General features: G+C 35.5%; 1 protein-coding gene across 3 annotated transcripts in view; it reads left to right on the top strand.

The window, feature by feature from the left end:
- The first annotated feature begins 3,191 nt into the window (after window positions 1-3,191).
- The window catches only part of LOC107981562, a 37,705-nt gene continuing 20,084 nt past the window's right edge, over window positions 3,192-20,812 (top strand). Inside the window, exon 1 of one of the 3 annotated variants that reach the window (XM_016987654.2) lies at window positions 3,192-3,589. The gene's annotated coding sequence lies outside the window, so the exon portion shown is untranslated. The remainder of the gene's footprint in view (window positions 3,590-20,812) is intronic. The other 2 variants (XM_031932663.2, XM_003426144.5) reach the window with 2 other exon arrangements.

The raw sequence follows: 20,812 nt of genomic DNA, 5'->3' as shown, positions 1-20,812 counted from the left end.
AAAATATTCATTAACTGTTTTAATATTGAGGTGCCCAACCGACCAGCCAGGCCCGCCATGCCCCACCTCACCCTACTCTTCTGCGGCTCGTAAACGTCCTCGCCTTCGGCTCGGGCTAACTCGCCTTGACTCGTACTGCAAACTCCTGAGGTGGCCCCGGGATAAGAGAGCGATAATCGGTAAGTCAGCAACAACCGATAAGTTACCGACAGCGGTCGGTTACCAAGCAAGCGGGTATTAAGTAGTACAACATCGACACAGATGGCGACTGCGCATGAAGCATTGTGTAGAGGGGCTGACCCAGGTATAAAAGGAGCTCCGCGAGCAGCAGTCTTGACTCTAGTCGTCTCACTGGCTCTTACTTCAGATCGTACCTGGCTTACTATATGACTTAGTCAAGCACGCCCGACTACCTTTGCATTTAGTATTTGTGTGATGCACGCACGAAGTATGCCTGGGGATGTCAGCCCCTCCTATTTTGTATCAGACTAAGAGAAGAAGACTATAATAAATGAAATCAAATGAATTTATCTTGTTAATTTCTACCACTCATCTCCATACTCGGGGTAACCTCTAGTAACACAGGCCAGCAGAATCCTGTAATACACTAGGGGAGCCCTCTATCCGGCCAACGACACGAAGGCACCCTAGTACACCTTCAGTATTCGCCGGGCTGCACGGCTCCTAGCGAGTCAGGTGTGAGGACTGTAGGAGAATACTCCTTCCCCGCTGATAGTCCCGTGGGCACACTACGTAGCACCCTTATCACGGCTACATTGCTCTTGTAGTCAGATAAGGGTAGGGAAATCCCAAATCAACGCAACTTGCTACACGTTGATAACGGATATAAAACCAACTACTAGTGCATACACCACCCTCTCGCATAACTCGTGTTCAATAATCTCACACGGTCTCGCGGTTTCACCTGGAATCACCTGGCACGTTTCACTCTACACTCGGCCTAAAAAAGCCCACTTTATACCCTTGGTACACAATATACTATTAAAACACACTTCTAAGATGTTTTTAGACAAACTCCAAAAATCACTATTACAAAGCTTCCTAGGAAAGAAGCAAATGTAACGTCCGGGTGGCCGCACAGAGCGAATACTCGCACGATAGAAATAATTACAAATTCCGAGTCGATGAGACCTTTTATTTAGCGCAGTCCGCTCACGCGATACCGCCTAGGGAAAAGGTAAAGAAGCACGCGACTAGACCGGTAGCTCGGCTGACTGTGCGATAGTGATAGCTCACGGAGTAATGAAACTCAGAGTGACTTCTAAATGTATTGGACTAGCTAGGTTTAAACACTATGTACTGACACAATAACGTTGCTTGCGACACTGACGTGAATTTGAGAAGATTGATAGGAGAGACGACTTACCTTGACGAAGCTGACTTGTAGTAACCGATAGGGTGGCTCGCTCTTGTTCTGGTGCTGTAGCTCGTCTCAAAGGACGCGGAGTTTGAAATGTAATAATTCGTACGTAAGGATTAAGTAATTGAGAGAAGTGATTTATTCAACTCGTCAGATTATAAATGGTACAAGATACAAGTCCTCGACTGAGTACAACTCGTGTCTGAGGTAGAAATATGACTATGTCCAAAAACTTGGCGAACGCTCTGACTCTAAGTCCCATTACAGAAAAATAGTTTAAGTCGCGAGTCGGGCAGAGCTTCGCCCTACCAGTAAGAACTCCGGAATACGAAAAGATGCCCCTCCTTGCTCTCCATTGGTATTTATAGGGATGAGGGTAATGCATAAGCATAGGGAAGGTTCTGGCCAATCAGGCTTTAGGGAGGGTGTATGTCTCAGCAGGGGTGGGCGCCACTTTTATTAATCAGTGTCCCTCAGTGCGCGGCCCCTAGCCTGGCCAGCTGTAATGGTTTTCTTTATTGTAATTTCCCTCATTATCGTATCGATTTTCACTTATTTGGGTCATTTGTCCGAGATTTATGGCCTCCTTATTGTCCGGTAGCTCTGGGGTGTCTCCCCTTGTTTGACCTAGTTTATTCAGGATCGTTGCCCTTTCATCTGCCGCCGCGCGTGTCAGTGGCTTGGTTGTTTTGTCGTACTCTGCGTTGCCGACCGTTGTTGGTTCGTTGGCCTCTGTTATGCGTATCGTGGAATATTCCCAATTACCGTGGTGAGGTACTTCGTTGGTTGAACGTGCTATCCCCGTGTGCGTTGACCGGCCAGTCTAGGTCATAGTAGGTTGACGTGACACAAAATAATAAATATTATAAATAATAACTTGTATATGTGACAATTAACTTTCCTCGTATTTATTTATTGTTAATTGTAGAAATGTTTGCTATCGTTAATTGAGATAAACAAAATAATTTATTTCATTTAATAGTGTATTCTTGATCGAATTATTTACTCATTATCAACAACAATTAAATACTAAGACAGTTAACTTTCATATATAAAAGTTATTATTTATTATATTGCTTTTTTTTATAAACTTACTCAATTGAAGCATATCGATACACAGCGAGATTTCAGAGCTGTACGATCCTCGCTGTTCTTCGCTGTTCCTCGCTGTTCCTATGTTTTATCGTTTTTCATTTCTTAAGTGTCCAGGCCTTTACAAGCTAAAAATAATAGAGAACAGGAACAGATACAAGGAATAGCACGCTGTTCCTTAGGTGTATAGATTTGCAAACGAATATTATCTAATTCTTGTTTCTGTAACTGTTCCTGTTCCCTGGTCTTTTTTGCGTGTAACATAATATTTTATAAATGCGGCCTTATTCGGACGTCCAAGCACCGTTAGAGGGCGCTATTTTCAGCGTTGAAAGTTATAATAAGACCACGTGATACATCGAGGCAGAAACTAAAAAAGAGTACAAAAGCATTTAAATTTATATTGTAGTATTCCCGATGCAACATTATAACTTTTCAATAATTTTTTAGCAACAACTTTCTATCCAAAGTTCATACTCATGTAATATTTGTATATTCATATTTTGTTTGTCGTCTGCTTATTATAACTTTCAACACTTTTCGGAAAATCCGCTAGGATATAGTATCGATATAGTAACCCATGTTAATGGACGCTGTTCCTTATTATTAATTTTTATGTGTGATAGCCCTTAGTTTTCTTAAACCCCTGCATTGATGTGTGTGTGTGTGTGTATATATATATATATATATATATATATATATCATGCGCTCGTACACACATACGCACACTTATATATAGTGTATGATGATGTGATCGAACGTTTTCGTACAATGTGTACAAACATTCATCGGTGGTGAAAACGATGAATGTAATGGCTGTCAGAACGTAAAACAAATGATACAAATGAAATGTAACTTTCATTGTTATGATTTATTAACTATAAGTGAAATTAAAATTGTCCAATGTTGTAAGGAAATTATGATTTGAACATACAAAGCTACACACAAAACACAAATATTTAACTTAACAAGAAACTATAATCCAAACTTATGGTGCAGCCATTTTTGTGTGCTTATTTCAATAGTGCATCATACCAATTTTGACTAAGAAATTAAAATTCCAGAAAACATTTGGATTTAAAATTGACTTTTTGGCGTCAGAATAATATAATAGAAGTAAGTATCTTTATTCTAGAAGAATATTTTAATATTTTCTTTATCACATTAACAGATACGTGATGGCAGTAGTGGTGGTGGTCAATTAATTATTTCCTTTAGTATTTAATAATTGATATATAACGCACATTTTTTTGTAATAATTATTTATTTTCAAAATAGAGACAATTATGTAAAAATATTTTTTCAAGTTTTAGTATACTTTTTGAAAATAATAAATACTTGTGTAAGTATTTATTTATCTTCAATGTTCGTTCAAAAATTAAGATGAAACTTGAATGTAAATTTGGTCAAAATTTCAATTATTCATCAGTACATAAATAAATATTTAGTATATGAATCAAATATATAAATAGGTAAAGCTGATTATTAAAAACAATAGTTTATACAATAAAATTTTTTGGTTTCAATTTAATAAAAAAACATTACTCTTTACAAATCATTATTGGTTCTTACTACATTCACGGGACACAGTGTATAGTGAATGGATTATATCTACCATCCATAATAAACTATAATTGCTCAATGCTTGTAAATGTGATTGGTTATTAAGTTGCCCTTGCCTATCACACTTACCTGGATTATTCGGATAAGCAATATGATAATAAAACTGAGTATAGCAACAATAAGAGGTTCTATTTGGTTAATGCATAATTTTTAGATTAACCTATAGTTATTTAAAGCCCACTGTAGCGTGTACTAGATTTATTTATTTATTTTATTTATTTATTTATTTATTTATGACCATATACATAAGCCTTTTAATGGCTTCCTATAGAGGCAAACAAGTTACCTGTACATAGGTATGGCACAATAATTATACAGATAACTTAAAAACTAAAAACTAAAATTAATCTTTTCATACTGTCCTTTTTTGTACTTATAACACAACTTAAAGTAGTGTCTCTAATTTATTTCATACTATTAGATTTCTTATGAAATCCTTTAATTTATTTTTTATAGTTACTTTTCTAACTGTTAACTCTTTGAGATCATTAGAGAGTAGATTGAAAATTTTCACAGCCATGTAGTAGCTGCTTTTCTTACTTATAGATTTATTAATTTTTCGCAATGATATATTTTTTCCTAGTATTTTTCGTATTTTTACTATAAATATCCCTTAGTTTGTATCGAGTAAATACAATTGTTATATGCCCCACCCCAGGCAATTATTCCATAATTGACTAGGCCCTGGAAGAATACATGGTAAATCATCATTAAGGTTTTTCTATCCATTATACTTTTAATTTTTGCAAAGACAAAAATTAAATATCTTGTTCTTTTTACAATGGAGTCAATGTGTATATTCCATCTCATATTGTAATCGAAATGTAACCCTAAATAATTATGGCTTTCAACCCTATTCATAAAGTTGCCTCCAATTTTAATATTTATATCCTCTTGAACACTATCACAGTAGTTGCCATAGGTTATGTATACAGTTTTATTTACATTTAATGATAGTTTATTTAACATCAGCTATTTGACAACCTTGCCAAGATAAAAATTCATCTTGTCTTGTGCTGCCGACCAAGAGTCATCACTCGAGATGATGACTGTGTCGTCTGCATAAGACATCATAGAGTCTTTTAGCATATCTATTAGTAGGTCATTTACATATAGGATAAAAAATAAAGGACCTAAACTGAAAATAGAAATGCTGAGAATGACGAATTTGACGTGCGGGACTTATAACTGATAGAAGGCGTATTGGGGAATAAGGGGAATATATATCTGTAGAAACTTGAAAAATTTTCGAAATAGAATAATTTAAATTTAATTTCTTTTTAGATTAAATACTTTCAATAACGACTTTAGCTTTTTGGAGATTTTATAGTTGTAGGTGTTCTGAAACTTAGGCGCCCAGTGCAAAACCGTTCCGAAATACATAGAATTGCGTGAACGAGAGAAACAAAAAACACGGACGCCCAAGTTTCAGAATACACTGTGTATCTCAAATACAACCATCAACTTATTACCATCCCATTATCTCATACAGAGTGACTATTTATTATAGTTACAAATAATATAGATAAACATGGCAAATAAGTCACATGAACATTTTTTATTTTGTTACTTATCAGTCCCATAATGGTCATTACTTTTATCGCGTACGCGAGTTGAACCTCGGCAAGGTCTTAGTTATTTCGCGTGCGTTAGATATCTTTTCGCGTACGCGATATTGGCCGCAGAGACAGACTCTTAAAAAAATTAATTTTCTATATTTTTGATGTTTTAAAAGGTGATACATAACCTACATATTTTTGAGATAGAGACACCCTGTTAAAAATAGTCTATAGAGATCAATTAAATTATTGATTGAATTCTAAGCTATATTTGAATCCCATTTATTGCATAAGAAATCGATTAAAATAGATAGAATCAATAGGAATCAATAGGAATCGATAAAATTCTATACAAAAAAGGGCTAGTAAAGTTAATAGAAACCAACGTTTGGTATTAACTATCTACTTCAATTGTTGTTTTCCGTATTAAAATCTATTGACTCCAGTTGATTCTAATCGATTTTAATCGAGTCCTTGTGCAAAAAATGGTATTCAGAATTAGCATAGAATCTGTTGATAATTTAATCGATCCCGATCAATCCCTATTGACTATTTTTAGCAGGGCAGCTTGCCAAGACCTGCCAAAACTAGTGGCCACTCGCTGTTTTTACTGAACAGTCGATATGGTGGTGACACTCGCTAAAACTGCCGTGTTCTACAGCACAAACAGCTGCATTTGTGTTTTTTTAGTGTGGTTTTAGGCGCAATTGAATTATTCCTTCCTCTGTATGATCCTGGTTTTAGATGCAATTTAATTATTCCTTCCCTGGTCTAACCCTCGTTTTTATGTGCGATTCTATTATTTCTTTCCCGCCTCAACCCTGGTCTTATGCATATAATTCCTTCTCTCCTCCTCCAACCCAGATTTTATGCACAATTTTATAATTTCTTCCCTCCCCCTCCATCCCTGGTTTTTTCCTTACCCCATCTAACCCTGGTTTCATGTACGATTGTATAATTTCTTCCCTCTCCCTCCAACCCTGGTTTCAGGTGCAATTTTATTATTTATTTATTGCAGTTTATATTTATATATTCAGTTTAGATTTACATATATGGATTAGATCATACATGTCAAACCCTGCAAGAGCTAGACTTTGCTAGCTATGCGCAGGACCGGTATAGAATTACATAATTAATTAATTACTAATACAAAAGTATCTTACAACTAACTTATATCTAATGCATTTTAATGCATACAGCTGACGGCACAGAACGTATTATTTATGATATTGTCATAAGCACCTCCCCATGCTATGATCCTATAGCTTATGATGCTATTGAAGAAAGCATAGTATACTAATCTCATCGTGTCGGACGACATGAATTTAGATATCTCGTAAAATATATATACTAAATATTTAGTTTTCCTTATTATATATTTTATGTGCTTGTCCCACTTTAGATTATAATCAAAGATTATACCAAGGTATTTACAGCTTTCAACTCTAGTTATTAATCTATCTCTGATTCTTACATTTAGATTCTTCGGTACACTATCACAGTAGCTTCCAAACGCAATGTAAACACTCTTATCCACATTCAATAATAGTCTATTTACAGCCAGGAAATTATCAATCATCGCTAAATGTCTAATCATGCTTTCCTGAGCCTCACCCCAAGTATTGCCAGATGACACAACTACCGTGTCATCTGCACACGCTAATATTGCATCGTGCGGAATAGCCTTCAGAATATCATTAACATATCTCCTCTCTTAAAAAAATGATGGCCTTTGTTGTGAAGCATTTAATACGTGATTCTGATTGGTTGCTGGTTGGTTGCCTAGGCAACGAGATCAGAACCGCGCTTTAAATTCATAACCCTCAAATCAGTCATAACTCATAACCCTGGTAGAAATGTTTGAGGTGTTTAAAATGAAATGTGGAAACCTTGATAACAGATAAAATATATGTAATATAACTAGCAAGAAATTTTAGTAAAAATTAATCATTACCAAGAGTGTGTAGTATTACAACATGTGTATTGAAAAGTGGCATCCTAACCCTATTTGAAGTAGTAATAAAGTGTGTGAATATTATTTAGTTTTTTTTAAATGTCAGTGAGAAGTTCAATTAAAAGAATAAAGAGTTTGAAGATATACTGTGTCTCTGTGTCCAAAGTCGCCCTCGGTGAGGTTTGAGAGGTGAATTTAAAGAAAAGTTCAGTATCAGAGTCAGTAAGTTTAAGTCTATCATTATACAATGCTCTTTGAATTGTAAAAAGGCTACTAGACAACTAAAATATGACACTGCCACTTCCTATGTTACCTAGAAATATGTAACCTAGATGATTCTGATTTAACTGTTTTCGTTCATATTTTCACATTCAGGCTCATGCGAATTTTTTAATTGAGCGTATCAAATTTTGCTTGTAGACAGTTACACAGAAACTACTATCTCTAGCACATTGTATTTCTGGTTTCTAGCATATTTTTACATGGAGAAAGTGATAAATGTTTTGGCTTTTTTGTCAAGTAAGTTGATGGTTGTATCTGAGATACACAGTGTATTCTGAAACTTGGGCGTCCGTGTTTTTTGTTTCTCTCGTTCACGCAATTCTATGTATTTCGGAAAGGTTTTGCACTGGGCGCCTAAGTTTCAGAACACCTACAACTATAAAATCTCCAAAAAGCTAAAGTCGTTATTGAAAGTATTTAATCTAAAAAGAAATTAAATTTAAATTATTCTATTTCGAAAATTTTTCAAGTTTCTACAGATATATATTCCCCTTATTCCCCAATACGCCTTCTATCAGTTATAAGTCCCGCACGTCAAATTCGTCATTCTCAGCATTTCTATATTCAGTTTAGGTCCTTTATTTTTTATCCTATATGTAAATGACCTACTAATAGATATGCTAAAAGACTCTATGATGTCTTATGCAGACGACACAGTCATCATCTCGAGTGATGACTCTTGGTCGGCAGCACAAGACAAGATGAATTTTTATCTTGGCAAGGTTGTCAAATAGCTGATGTTAAATAAACTATCATTAAATGTAAATAAAACTGTATACATAACCTATGGCAACTACTGTGATAGTGTTCAAGAGGATATAAATATTAAAATTGGAGGCAACTTTATGAATAGGGTTGAAAGCCATAATTATTTAGGGTTACATTTCGATTACAATATGAGATGGAATATACACATTGACTCCATTGTAAAAAGAACAAGATATTTAATTTTTGTCTTTGCAAAAATTAAAAGTATAATGGATAGAAAAACCTTAATGATGATCTACCATGTATTCTTCCAGGGCCTAGTCAATTATGGAATAATTGCCTGGGGTGGGGCATATAACAATTGTATTTACTCGATACAAACTAAGGGATATTTATAGTAAAAATACGAAAAATACTAGGAAAAAGTATATCATTGCGAAAAATTAATAAATCTATAAGTAAGAAAAGCAGCTACTACATGGCTGTGAAAATTTTCAATCTACTCTCTAATGATCTCAAAGAGTTAACAGTTAGAAAAGTAACTATAAAAAATAAATTAAAGGATTTCATAAGAAATCTAATAGTATGAAATAAATTAGAGACACTACTTTAAGTTGTGTTATAAGTACAAAAAAGGACAGTATGAAAAGATTAATTTTAGTTTTTAGTTTTTAAGTTATCTGTATAATTATTGTGCCATACCTATGTACAGGTAACTTGTTTGCCTCTATAGGAAGCCATTAAAAGGCTTATGTATATGGTCATAAATAAATAAATAAATAAATAAAATAAATAAATAAATCTAGTACACGCTACAGTGGGCTTTAAATAACTATAGGTTAATCTAAAAATTATGCATTAACCAAATAGAACCTCTTATTGTTGCTATACTCAGTTTTATTATCATATTGCTTATCCGAATAATCCAGGTAAGTGTGATAGGCAAGGGCAACTTAATAACCAATCACATTTACAAGCATTGAGCAATTATAGTTTATTATGGATGGTAGATATAATCCATTCACTATACACTGTGTCCCGTGAATGTAGTAAGAACCAATAATGATTTGTAAAGAGTAATGTTTTTTATTAAATTGAAACCAAAAAATTTTATTGTATAAACTATTGTTTTTAATAATCAGCTTTACCTATTTATATATTTGATTCATATACTAAATATTTATTTATGTACTGATGAATAATTGAAATTTTGACCAAATTTACATTCAAGTTTCATCTTAATTTTTGAACGAACATTGAAGATAAATAAATACTTACACGAGTATTAGTCGTATAGCATGAGTTTGCATTCACATCAGTGTCGGAGTCAAAATCAGAAGTTTTTCTGGAAACCAGAAATACAATGTGCTAGAGATAGTAGTTTCTGTGTAACTGTCTACAAGCAAAATTTGATACGCTAAATTAAAAAATTCATATGGGCCTCAATGTGAAAATATGAATGAAAACAGTTAAATCATAATCATGTAGGTTACATGTTTTCTAGGTAGCATAGTAAGTATTATTATTATTAGCTTTATTGTTTTTATACATAACGTATTTACAATAGTCTACAAAAAATTCTCCCTGTACATCTTTTTTCTTTTTTTCTTATACATAGTGCACTGTAGCTTCCTCCTCCCTAGTCTTCCTTCTTCCTTCTTGCCCTTCTCTTCTCCTCCTCATCCCTCATCTCCACTTCTTTCAACTTCTTTATCCAACCCTCTTCCTCTATCCATTCGTATGTCTCTCCTTCTACTCTCACCCTGATGTTCCCTCTTCTCATTAGTTCACCCCTTCTCTTTGCCTCCTCCATTATTCTTTCCCTTTCTAAAATTGCCTCTCTTTTTGCCCTTCTCTCTTCACGGTTCATCCACTGCTCCATTCTTACTTTGTCCTCTTCGTTAATCTCTTCTCTCCTTTTCCAGACTTCCTCCATCTCTTCTCTTGATTCGAAAATAGTTTTCTTGCTGTCTTTGTTGGATGTCTCCTCCAGTTCCCAGTTTGTCCCTTCTAGAAATTCATCCTTGTTCTCGTCCCAGTTTACTCCCTTGTGAATTATTACTCCTCTCTCCCACACCTTGCTTCTTCCCTCTTCCATCCTCTTTCTTTTGCTTGCTGACACTAACCTAACCTCACTTCTCACTTTCACTTTGCTTACCTCTTCTGATCCCTTTCTCTCTTTCTCGCGTTTCCCCTTTTCCTCCACCTTCTTTATCTTAGCCCTCATTTCTTCAACTGCCCTTTGCATCTTCTCCTTTTCTCTTCTCTCTTCTCTTACTTTTCCCTTCAGGATCTCCACATCCCCTTCTAAGTCCATCAATTTCCTCTCCGCCGCTTCTCTTTTTCCCCTCTCTAGTTGCATGTTCACCTTCCACTCCTTTACCTCCTCTTTTATTTATCTCATCTCCCTCTCCACTCTTCTCTCAAGTGAGTCATGTCCGCTATCTGGATTTTTCACTTTTTTGTCTCTTATGTAGTTGACTGATCTCTTCTTTCTAACCTCTTTCTGCCGTTTTCCACCCGTGCTTTTGCCTCTGTTCCATTCGTTCCCTTTTCTTTTTCGTCCGTTCCCTCTTTCTACTCCTTTCTTCCTTGCCGACGTTCCTAGTTTCTTTCTCGCTACACTCCTAGGGACTATTCCTCGGAGTTCCCTAAGTGGTTTCCGCGCGCTCTTTGAAACTGCTCCCGTTACACTTTGTCTTCCTTCCCTTTCTTTATTCTTCTTTCTCCTTTATTCTGTTACTTTTTCTTTGTTTTTCCGTTTCCATATAATACTGTTAAGGATCCCTATTTGACTTCTTTTTGCCTCCGCATATTTCTTCCCATTTTTTCCCTGATATCTTCGTCTCCTCACATTTTTCCATTACGTGTCTCAGTGTCTCTTCTTCTCTCCCGCACATCCTGCATTTTCTGTCTCCTTCTTTCATCCAGTAGTGGTTGCCTCTCGTTTCGCTTCCTAGTCTAAATCTTGCTATCTTTTCCAGTGCTCCTCTCCTCCTTTCTCCTGTCTCTCCTAGATATTTCGGTATTTCTCCTTGTTCCATCAGAAGTTCTCTTACCTCTTCTGCATATTTCGACCCTCTTATTTCCTCTCTCCACTTTTGCCATTGTGTGTCCTTGTTTATCCTTTCAATCTACTCATCTACCCCTTCACCCTCTTCTACTCTCCTGTTGTGCTCTTCCACCGATATACCGCATTTTTCTAATTCGCTCCTTCTTACATCCTTCCCTCTTCCGCTCCGTACTCCATTACGCTCTGAACTAGTGCGTCGAAGAGTTTCATCCTCAGCTTCCAGCTCTCTTGAAAGATTGCCTCCCCTATTCCCCATACTGTGCCTAGCACGGCGATTGTCTTTCCTTTCACTTTCTTGATTTGTTCATCTTCCTTCCCGTTCTCTTTCATAGTCTAGCCTAGCTATTCAAATTGCTTCACCACCTCTATCTCTTCTCCCTTCCACTCGAACTTCTCCTCTCTCTTCCTTCTTCCCCCGTTTCTGAATATCATAATCTTTGTTTTATCAGTGTTCAGTTCTAGTCCCTTTCTGCTTATGAATCCCTTAAATCTTTTCACCATTTACTTAAGTCCACTCGCGTTCGTTGCTAAGAGCACCATATCATCCGCATACGAAATCGGCCATATTTTTTTTCTTCCTAGAATGATCCCGCCTTCCGGTATCTTCCCTGTTTCTACTTCTAGGTCTGCCATTGCCACATTAAAAAGTAGTGGACTAAGTGGGCATCCCTGTCTTACCCCTTTTTGCGTGACGAGGCTACCTACTTTTTTTCTCCTATGTTCACTTCGCATTCCGTCTTTTCATAAATCTCTTCAACCCTTTCTCTAATCTTCATGCTCACTCCCAGTCTCTTCATCATTCTCCATATTTCTTCCCTGTTTATTTTGTCGAAAGCTGCTTTCATGTCTGCGGAGCATGCGTAAACCTTCCCACCTTTCTTCTTCAGCTCTTGCTCCACTGCCTTACTCACCACGTATATTGCATCTATCGTCCCTCTCCCTTTTCTAAATCCCATCTGCGTGTCGCTGACGACACGCAGCATAGTAAGTATCTGTGTAAAATTTCAGTTGTATAGCTTTTTTATAATGTAAATAAATGGCATTGTAATGATAGACAAACCCACTGACTCTTATACTGAACTTTTCTTCAAATTTATTATTCAAACCAATGATGACGACATTGAGCATTATTAATATATTTATTAAAAAATAGTTTTGAGGGATTTAGTAACATATTACATGCTTATAAAATATTAGCCGACGTTAGTGTGCCGCCCAACACTTATGGTAGATTTTCTACCAGTGTTCTTAGACAGAGATAGAACCAAGAGCGTGCGAAGCGCACCTTCATTCCTAGTATAATAAAGAGCAGAGGTCCTAGAATAGTTCCTTGTGGAACCCCTATATTTATTTTTCTATACTGACTTTCGCCGTCGTTCACTACTACTTTTTGATATCTATCATTTAGATAGCTCGTAAGCAGATCCAATGCCAAACCTCTTATTCCAATGCTGTACAGTTTAGCTAGTAGCGATTTGTGATCGACTGTATCGAACGCTTTTGCTAAATCCAAGAAAGCTACAAGAGTAGGTTTACTACTATCAATGTTTTGGTACAGTATATTAGTGTTACGAGTGAAGAGTGCAACGTTCTGTCGTCGCGCCAGGGCCTCCACCGCATTGCACTCTTCTACTCGCTCTCTTATAGTAATTAGACACCCGTGACGTGTATCCACACGTGACATTATATATCGTATCTATCTATATTACATACATCGTTTAGAGCATCCTTTGTGTCAACTTTTTTCAAAAAACCAAACTGTTGATTTGATATGACATTATTGTCCATTATAAAGTTATAGACTCTATTGTAGAGTATTTTTTCGAATATTTCAGCTATATTGGATATGAGAGAGACTATAGGATTATGAGTTTTTCCCCCTATTTTATTGTTTATGAAATCCCATAGCTTGAATTGTTCATATTTAGTTGTACCTGATGTTTGTTATATTTTATTTTCGTCTCAAGGATAACCTTGTCTAAGATTTTAACATAGTTTTTATATTGTGATTCTAATTGCCTATTGCTACGATCTGTATTCCATAGATGGTAATATAACTCTTTGGTTTCACAAGACTTAATTATCGCCGGAGTTATCCAATATTTATGTTTTCTTTTGCTTGAATTTGACATCAATTGTTACAGCTGCTGTATACAATTCTTTATTTTCTGTATTAGAACATCTGTAGCCAAATTAGACTGCTGCATTGAATAGATTTCAGACCAATTTTCTTTATTAGCTAGTTTTCTTAATTTATTGTAGTTTATCTTAAATCTGTTTTCTATGGTTCGGACTTGAAACCTGTTTACTGTAATGAATAGCGGGTAGTGGTCTGTTAGAGAGTCTATTAGTTCGTAAGTTACTGTATTTAGATTATTGGTCTTTATGAAAGCATTATCAATGCAGGATCCCTTACATCCTGCAATAAGTGGCCTAATTATATCAGAGAAACCAGGGACATAACCTTTATCCGTATAATTACACAGATATTCTTGGTTTTGATTGTCCAGTTCGAGCAGTTCAATATTAAAATCTCCCAAGATTATATGATTTACTGTATTTCTATTTATGATTAGAAATTTGTTTATCTCTTGTATAAATTCAGCTTTGGGTATACTGTGAGATCTGTATACAGAGGATATTAGCAAGAAGTCATCGTTGTTTAATGTGATTTTTGTGTTTAGAATTCTTATTCTACCAACTTTGACAATATCAGTCACTTGCTGTAAATCTCTATCACAGAAAACAATAACACCATCGTTTCTATTTAACTGACTCTCATTATAGAAGCTATTGTAGCCTTCAATATCATATAGTTTATAATTTTCTTGTATGAAAGTTTCAGTACAAACAACTACGGATGGTTTATTTGCTAGTCTATCAATCATTATTCTCAATTTATCAAAATTTTTGTTCATGCTTCTAATATTCACGACTAATATTAGATTTGTTTTGTTATTCATAGTATTATTTAGAGATTTTATGTCATTGACATTCTTTTCTACAGTTATTGTATCATTTTCTATTGTCTCTAATACATCTAAATTCATCGCCATTTTATTGATTCTCTAATAAAACTTGTACTTTACTTATTTTTTTGTTGATCTGCTTAGTGGATCGTAGGGGTAATCGCATACTGTTATTGGTCTTCTTAGCATTTGTTTGTAAGTATCGCATTGGTCCTTGTTGTCAGCTGAGTGGTTCGTTGATTTGTTTGTCTTGTGCTCAGTTTATGCAGTGATGATCATGCTGGTCTGTGCAGTCTTTTTCTTCATGCTTCCTAGCACATATTCGGCAGCACACTTTCTATTTACACTTTTTAGAGTGTCCATACATGCAAAATTTATAGCATACATATTGGCGTTAAAGTAATCGAACAGTTTGCAACTGTTATGACCAACAAAGATTTTTCCTTTATACATTACTCTTTCATACATGGCTCTATTGACTTCAGCCACTAGTGTCCATAGTTGTGTTTTGTTGTTCTTGTACTTGTGTACTATGTTTATTTCATCGTTGTCTGTAAGTTCGTTTCTCTGTCTGATATCAGTTACAATCTTATCCGTGTCACTATCACCCATCCTTCTATTCCGATTACTTTAATTCGTGGCTTCTTTTTTGTTTCAATTTCAGTAGTATGTTTTGTACTTCCGTAATGTCTTGCTTGTTCCCACATTTTACAACTATACTGTCCTTGCTTATAAACACCTTGTCTATTTACTTGTCTGTCTTACATAGACTCTGCTGAATTTGTTTTTGGACTTGCTGTATCTTCGCTACTTCCTTTGGTTTAATTAGTATGTTCGTGATGTTTGTGTCTTCCCTTCGTTAATTGTCAACCATTTGGGCATATGTGTACTGGGGTACATGATTAGCTAGCTAGAATTTATCTTTCAGTAGTGTGTTGTCTTCTTTTAGTTCGACGTTCAGACTTTTTAGAATTTCATTCTTTTCTAATAACTCTTCATTCTCGACTTTCAATTCACTAATTTCTCCCTCGGCTAGTGTAAGTTTATTTTTGTAATGGTCCTTTAGGTGCTTGATTTCCTGCTCGTATTTTACTATGATTTTCTCAGTCACTTTATCACATATCTGGTCGGCTTTGTCTATCGAGGTTAGGTCCGGTGAACAGGAACATACCGAAAAAACCACTTATATTTTTGAAGTCCTTATCTCTGGTACCACAGCTAACATGGTAGAGCTTCTTGCAAATCAGACAATATACAATTGAGGCCTTTTTCTTAATGCAACATTTGTATGCAGTTTCCTCGGGCTTAGATAAATCTACCTTGCCCGCCATCTTGATTCGACATTCCGTTTATGATTTTATAATAAAAAATTGAATTTGCAGAAAGCTTGCAGAAAATAAGTTTTTACACATTTACCCAAAATAAACTTTCAAACAGATTCTTCAAACATCGAAATTGCATATTCCTATTCTAAAATACATTTACTCAATCTACTCGCCCTCTACCGGTGTACGATGGTCATCACAAATTTCGTTATGCGGCAACTTTCTATGTTCTTCAACGTGCTCTTAACCTCTCATACAACAGACTCGTCTACTTCATTTTTTATTTATCCTCTTTTCTTATATAAAACATAAAGTGGGATCCGAACCACCAAGCACACGGTGAAATAGGCACATGAAAATTATTCAATATTTGGTGGTGCTGGCTTTTTTCGGCGGGAGGTGATGGAGGCGAGACCTTCGAGTTACGAGCCCAACGCTCAACCGCCTAAGCCACCGTGGCTCCTTTTATATATATATATAAATCTTTCGCCTTTATAATATGCTCATGTTTTGATAAACTTTACGACGGATTACTTTTTTTAATTATCTGTCGTAAGTATAACAAGGGCCTTAAATAAAATTATTGTAAAATAAAAGTTTTGAAGCATATAGGAGAGATTTAGAGTAAGATATGTGATGGTTAATATTGTTTATGAAGAATATTAAAAGAATAAGGCCAAGGTGAGAGCCCTGAAACAATTTTAACCATGAGAAGGCATTAAATTTCACTCCCAGATTCTATAACTTCCAGAGCAACCTCTCACGGTTTAGAAAATCAAACCCTTTTGAGAAATCAGTATTTATTGCAGCAATTTCATGAATACAACAAAAGGCATTGTGAATATAATTTGTAAATTACCCCTTGTAAACCCAAGCTGTTGATCTATAATTGTACTCGGGAACCTGTCCATTAGGCTATCTTCAATGAAATGGTCTAATATTTTAGGGACCACACTAACAATTGATTTTGGTCTTCAGTTTGCAAGAAATTCCTTAACTTGAGATTTGTAGACAGAATAGACGAAAGATGACTTTAATTTATGTGGAAAACGGCGAAGAGTGAGAAATTTAGTTATAGTAAGCCTGTAAATAACATTGTTATTTAAAACATATGAGTTTTCAGAAAGGTTAATAATTGAATAAACAGAAAGGAGGAACTGAGAACAAGTTTCCTCCAGAATACAGAATAACTGACAAAAATTACATTCAATTTTTAGTTTTTGATAAAAGACCAAAAAGCTTTAACATTAATGTTTAAATAACTCTTGGTAATGTTTATTTATTGCTTGTAATATATAAATATTACCAATAAGTTCTAAATTTCCTAATACATGCTCTAATGTGTTTAAATTCAATGTGATCTGATTGCAAGTCAGATTCTTACCACATGATATGGGCAAGTTTCTTTCTAAAATTCAGATGTTTGAATTCTTTAGAGTATACTAGATATGAAAATTACCAGAATAGTGTTGTTTACTTGGTACAAATTTATGGAGCACATTGTACAGGTTCTTTATCTTTATGTTTATTTAACCAGAAAATTTACAATGGTAAATTGTAAACTGTAGTCCGCAATATACCTGTAAATCCCACAGAAGTACACACAGATACCTGTTGGAAGGATTAGTAGAACTTAATTACTAAACAATTTAATTCTCTTTACTAATTACTAAATTATTCTTAAACGTAGAATTCCTCTTCAGCACTTCACTCTTTCTTTCTGATCCATTCCTTTAGTGTATTTTTCGCTGTGACATTGTTTATTGCCTTGAGTTCGTTTGGAATCTCATTAAATATACCTACAGCCTTTAACATATTTGCTTATACCATTTTTAACTTAAACTCTTTGGCATCTGTTCATCAAGTAACTTCTAATTAATTTGTATGCAATCTTCCTAATACCATAATTGGAAAGCTTATTGAATCTGCTTGAAAATCTTGTGATTTTTAGTATCAAATGCTTTAAAAAGATTCAAAAAAGTTATAGCTATTGGTTTACTTGATATGCATTTTATGCATTTTACTCTACTAGGTAAATCTGTTGCTCTTCGCACACCTGTTGCATGTGGTTGCCTTTTGTTGTTTATTTTTATTTTTTTATATGTTTAAAAATCAGCACGTAAATAATCAAATAATTGTAAAGTATATTGCACGTCTTAATTTTTAATTGGATAACCTTGCTGAGAGAATGGCGTCATTTTTGTATTTTTCAGGTTAGAAAAATAAATTTAAATGTGACGTAATTTTTTATTCAAATCCCCGACACATGAAATGCCGGAAAATAACGTTATTTTAAGATTTGATAAAACTGCTCTTTTTGAATAAAATAACGTCATTTCTCAGTAAATGACGTTATTGAATAACGCCCTTTTTTGTTCCGATTTGTGACACACCCAATAATGTTATTTAATGACGTTATTTTTTACAACAGGGCTCCTTAGTTGTGGCCTTGCTGACGCTGCAGATTAAGTATACTAAAACAAGCTGATGGTATCTAGGATATTTATTTTACTGAAATACTTCTAAATAACTAGGTTCACAGGATAATTAATTGATTTAATGTGTCTTTTTATTTTATTTATAAGTTCTGGCATTGTTAGCCATATTTTGCCACGTGTTTCTTATCATACTTTGTTTTGTACCTGTTGTTTTTAGAGAACAAACGGTTAATGCAGCATAACTTGAACTATTTTGCATAGTGGACTGTGATATTAGGGTTACACGTATATTAGGAGTACTGTGATAAGGGCTTGCACATCTTATACATGCCTTGTTATTTATGCACTTTCTGCAACAGTATTCGAATCTTTCTCAGTTAATATACAGTTGCAGGTTAATGTTGTCATATGCTTTGCAATTCTGGTATCCTACAAAAATTCTGTTGTCTTTTATAATTTTGTACAATTCTGAAGTTACATTTATTATTATACTTTCTATATTGATTTTTTTGGTTATCAATTTATCTACAATTTCACATTTTATCTCACTGCCTTTGAAGTTTCTCTTATTTAAGTCATTTTCTAATTCTTTTAGGTCCATTGCTTCATAGTTATCAACTCGAACTATTTTTACTCTTTGATTTTTCACTACTTCTTTTTCTATTGTACACACATTAAATAGTTTCCGATACATGTATTTTACGGTTTCAACTATACTTGTAGAGTTCATACAACAAAACACTGGGGGATTATCATCTCATTGTCATTTTTGCTATACACGTTTGCTTTCTCCTAGAGGAAGCTTTGTAATAGTGAAATTTTCAGTTTCGCTAAAACTTCCTAGAAACTAAGTCAGAGGTGTTTGGAGTATGAATTATACGTTTTTGAGAAAATATCGGTGCGGATGTCTCTGTGTGCGGGCGTGTGTCTTTTTTTATGTAGCGTAGGCAAAGCAAGCTCTGCACAAGTGGCCCTCCGACACAGGATCCCTACAGGTACTATCGTTGAACAATACTTCCGTGGGGCCCGTTAACTAGCCTATTCGGCTTCTCCTATAAAGTTTGACATTTCTATACATCCCCTATCCACCAAGGTGATTAGGTGTTCAGGATCAAACTCGTCTTCTTCATTCTGCATCGTCCAGCCGTCTGCTTTCTGCAGCATCGTCCGGTCGTCTACTTTGAGCAGCATAGACTGGTCGACCTGTGTACAGACTCAACCCCGATACCTACGTTCCTCTGCATCGGGTAAGGGAGTCTGGGCTCAACTCAGTTACCTACGTTCCTTAGCATCGGTCTGAGGAGCACTTAGAGGTACTCAGCCTGAGCTCCTACGTTCCTCTGCATCGAGCAGGGGAGTAAGAGCTCAACTCTGTGACTTGCGCTCCTCTGCATCAGTCCGAAGAGCGTTTTGTATCTACTACCTAGTGGCCTTCGTCCAGCAACAGTTTTACTTTGCCGTGTCGCCTTGTTCTTCCCTTTTATTCTCTTCGTCATTTCTAACCTTCTTGAGAATGGTCTTTACGTAGTTGTTTACTGTGCACCAACCATCCTTCGGCGCCAGCATAGCTGTCATTATTGACTCGGGTGTCACCCTAATCTGAAGATAACACTCAAGTTCTACTCGTTCCATTTCGTATCGCAAACAGTCACAGAAGACATGCTTCGCATCTTCATTTGCTTCTAAACATATTGGGCAATTTGGATTGTCCTCTATCTTGAAGCAGTATAGGTAGGCTCGAAAGCACCCATGTCCGCTCAAATACTACGTAAGATAGTAATTCACTTCCCCGTGTCGTCTTTTAGTCTAGTCAATATGTGGTATGAGGCGGTGCGTGCATGGCCCCTTTTCACTGGAGTTCCATCGTCTCTGCCACTCAGCTAGGGTTTGTTCCTTTGCAAATTTTGAAACTTCCTTTTAAGCATTGTCACCACGCCGGCTTCCTCGTATATATTCTTTCGTTCTGTTGCTAGAAAGTCAATAGGCTGCATACCTGCTACCTTATTGCTCACCATCTCGAAATGCTGCTTAAACGTTAGTTTGGCGTATATGGTGATTCCCAGATACTTAATGGTCGGCTGAATAGTCTATTTCGTGTCCGTCCATTGTCAGTGTTAATGTCTCTATTTTCTTCCTACGAGATATAAGGATAGCCTCTGTTTTATGGCTAGCAAGCTCAAGTCCAGTCTGCTTTAGCCCATCGTGGATTATTGTTAGCGATTTCTGTCACCTCTTCCTTTTGCTTTGCTACTACCATTACTGCAATGTCATCTGCAAATCCTAAAACCTTTGCCCCTTCTGGTAGCTCTAGCCTAAGTACTCCAAAGTGTGTGTGCGTGTGTTTTTCTTGTTTCTCTCTTCAAGAAAGAGGTATTAGAGAAAATCTTAGAAAGACCAAAGCATGACTT

The sequence above is a fragment of the Nasonia vitripennis genome, assembly GCF_009193385.2.
Source record: "Nasonia vitripennis strain AsymCx chromosome 1 unlocalized genomic scaffold, Nvit_psr_1.1 chr1_random0007, whole genome shotgun sequence".
NCBI classification, from domain to species: Eukaryota; Metazoa; Arthropoda; class Insecta; order Hymenoptera; family Pteromalidae; genus Nasonia; species Nasonia vitripennis.
Note: the sequence above shows the minus strand (reverse complement) of the source record. Positions and strands in the feature narration are given on the sequence as shown.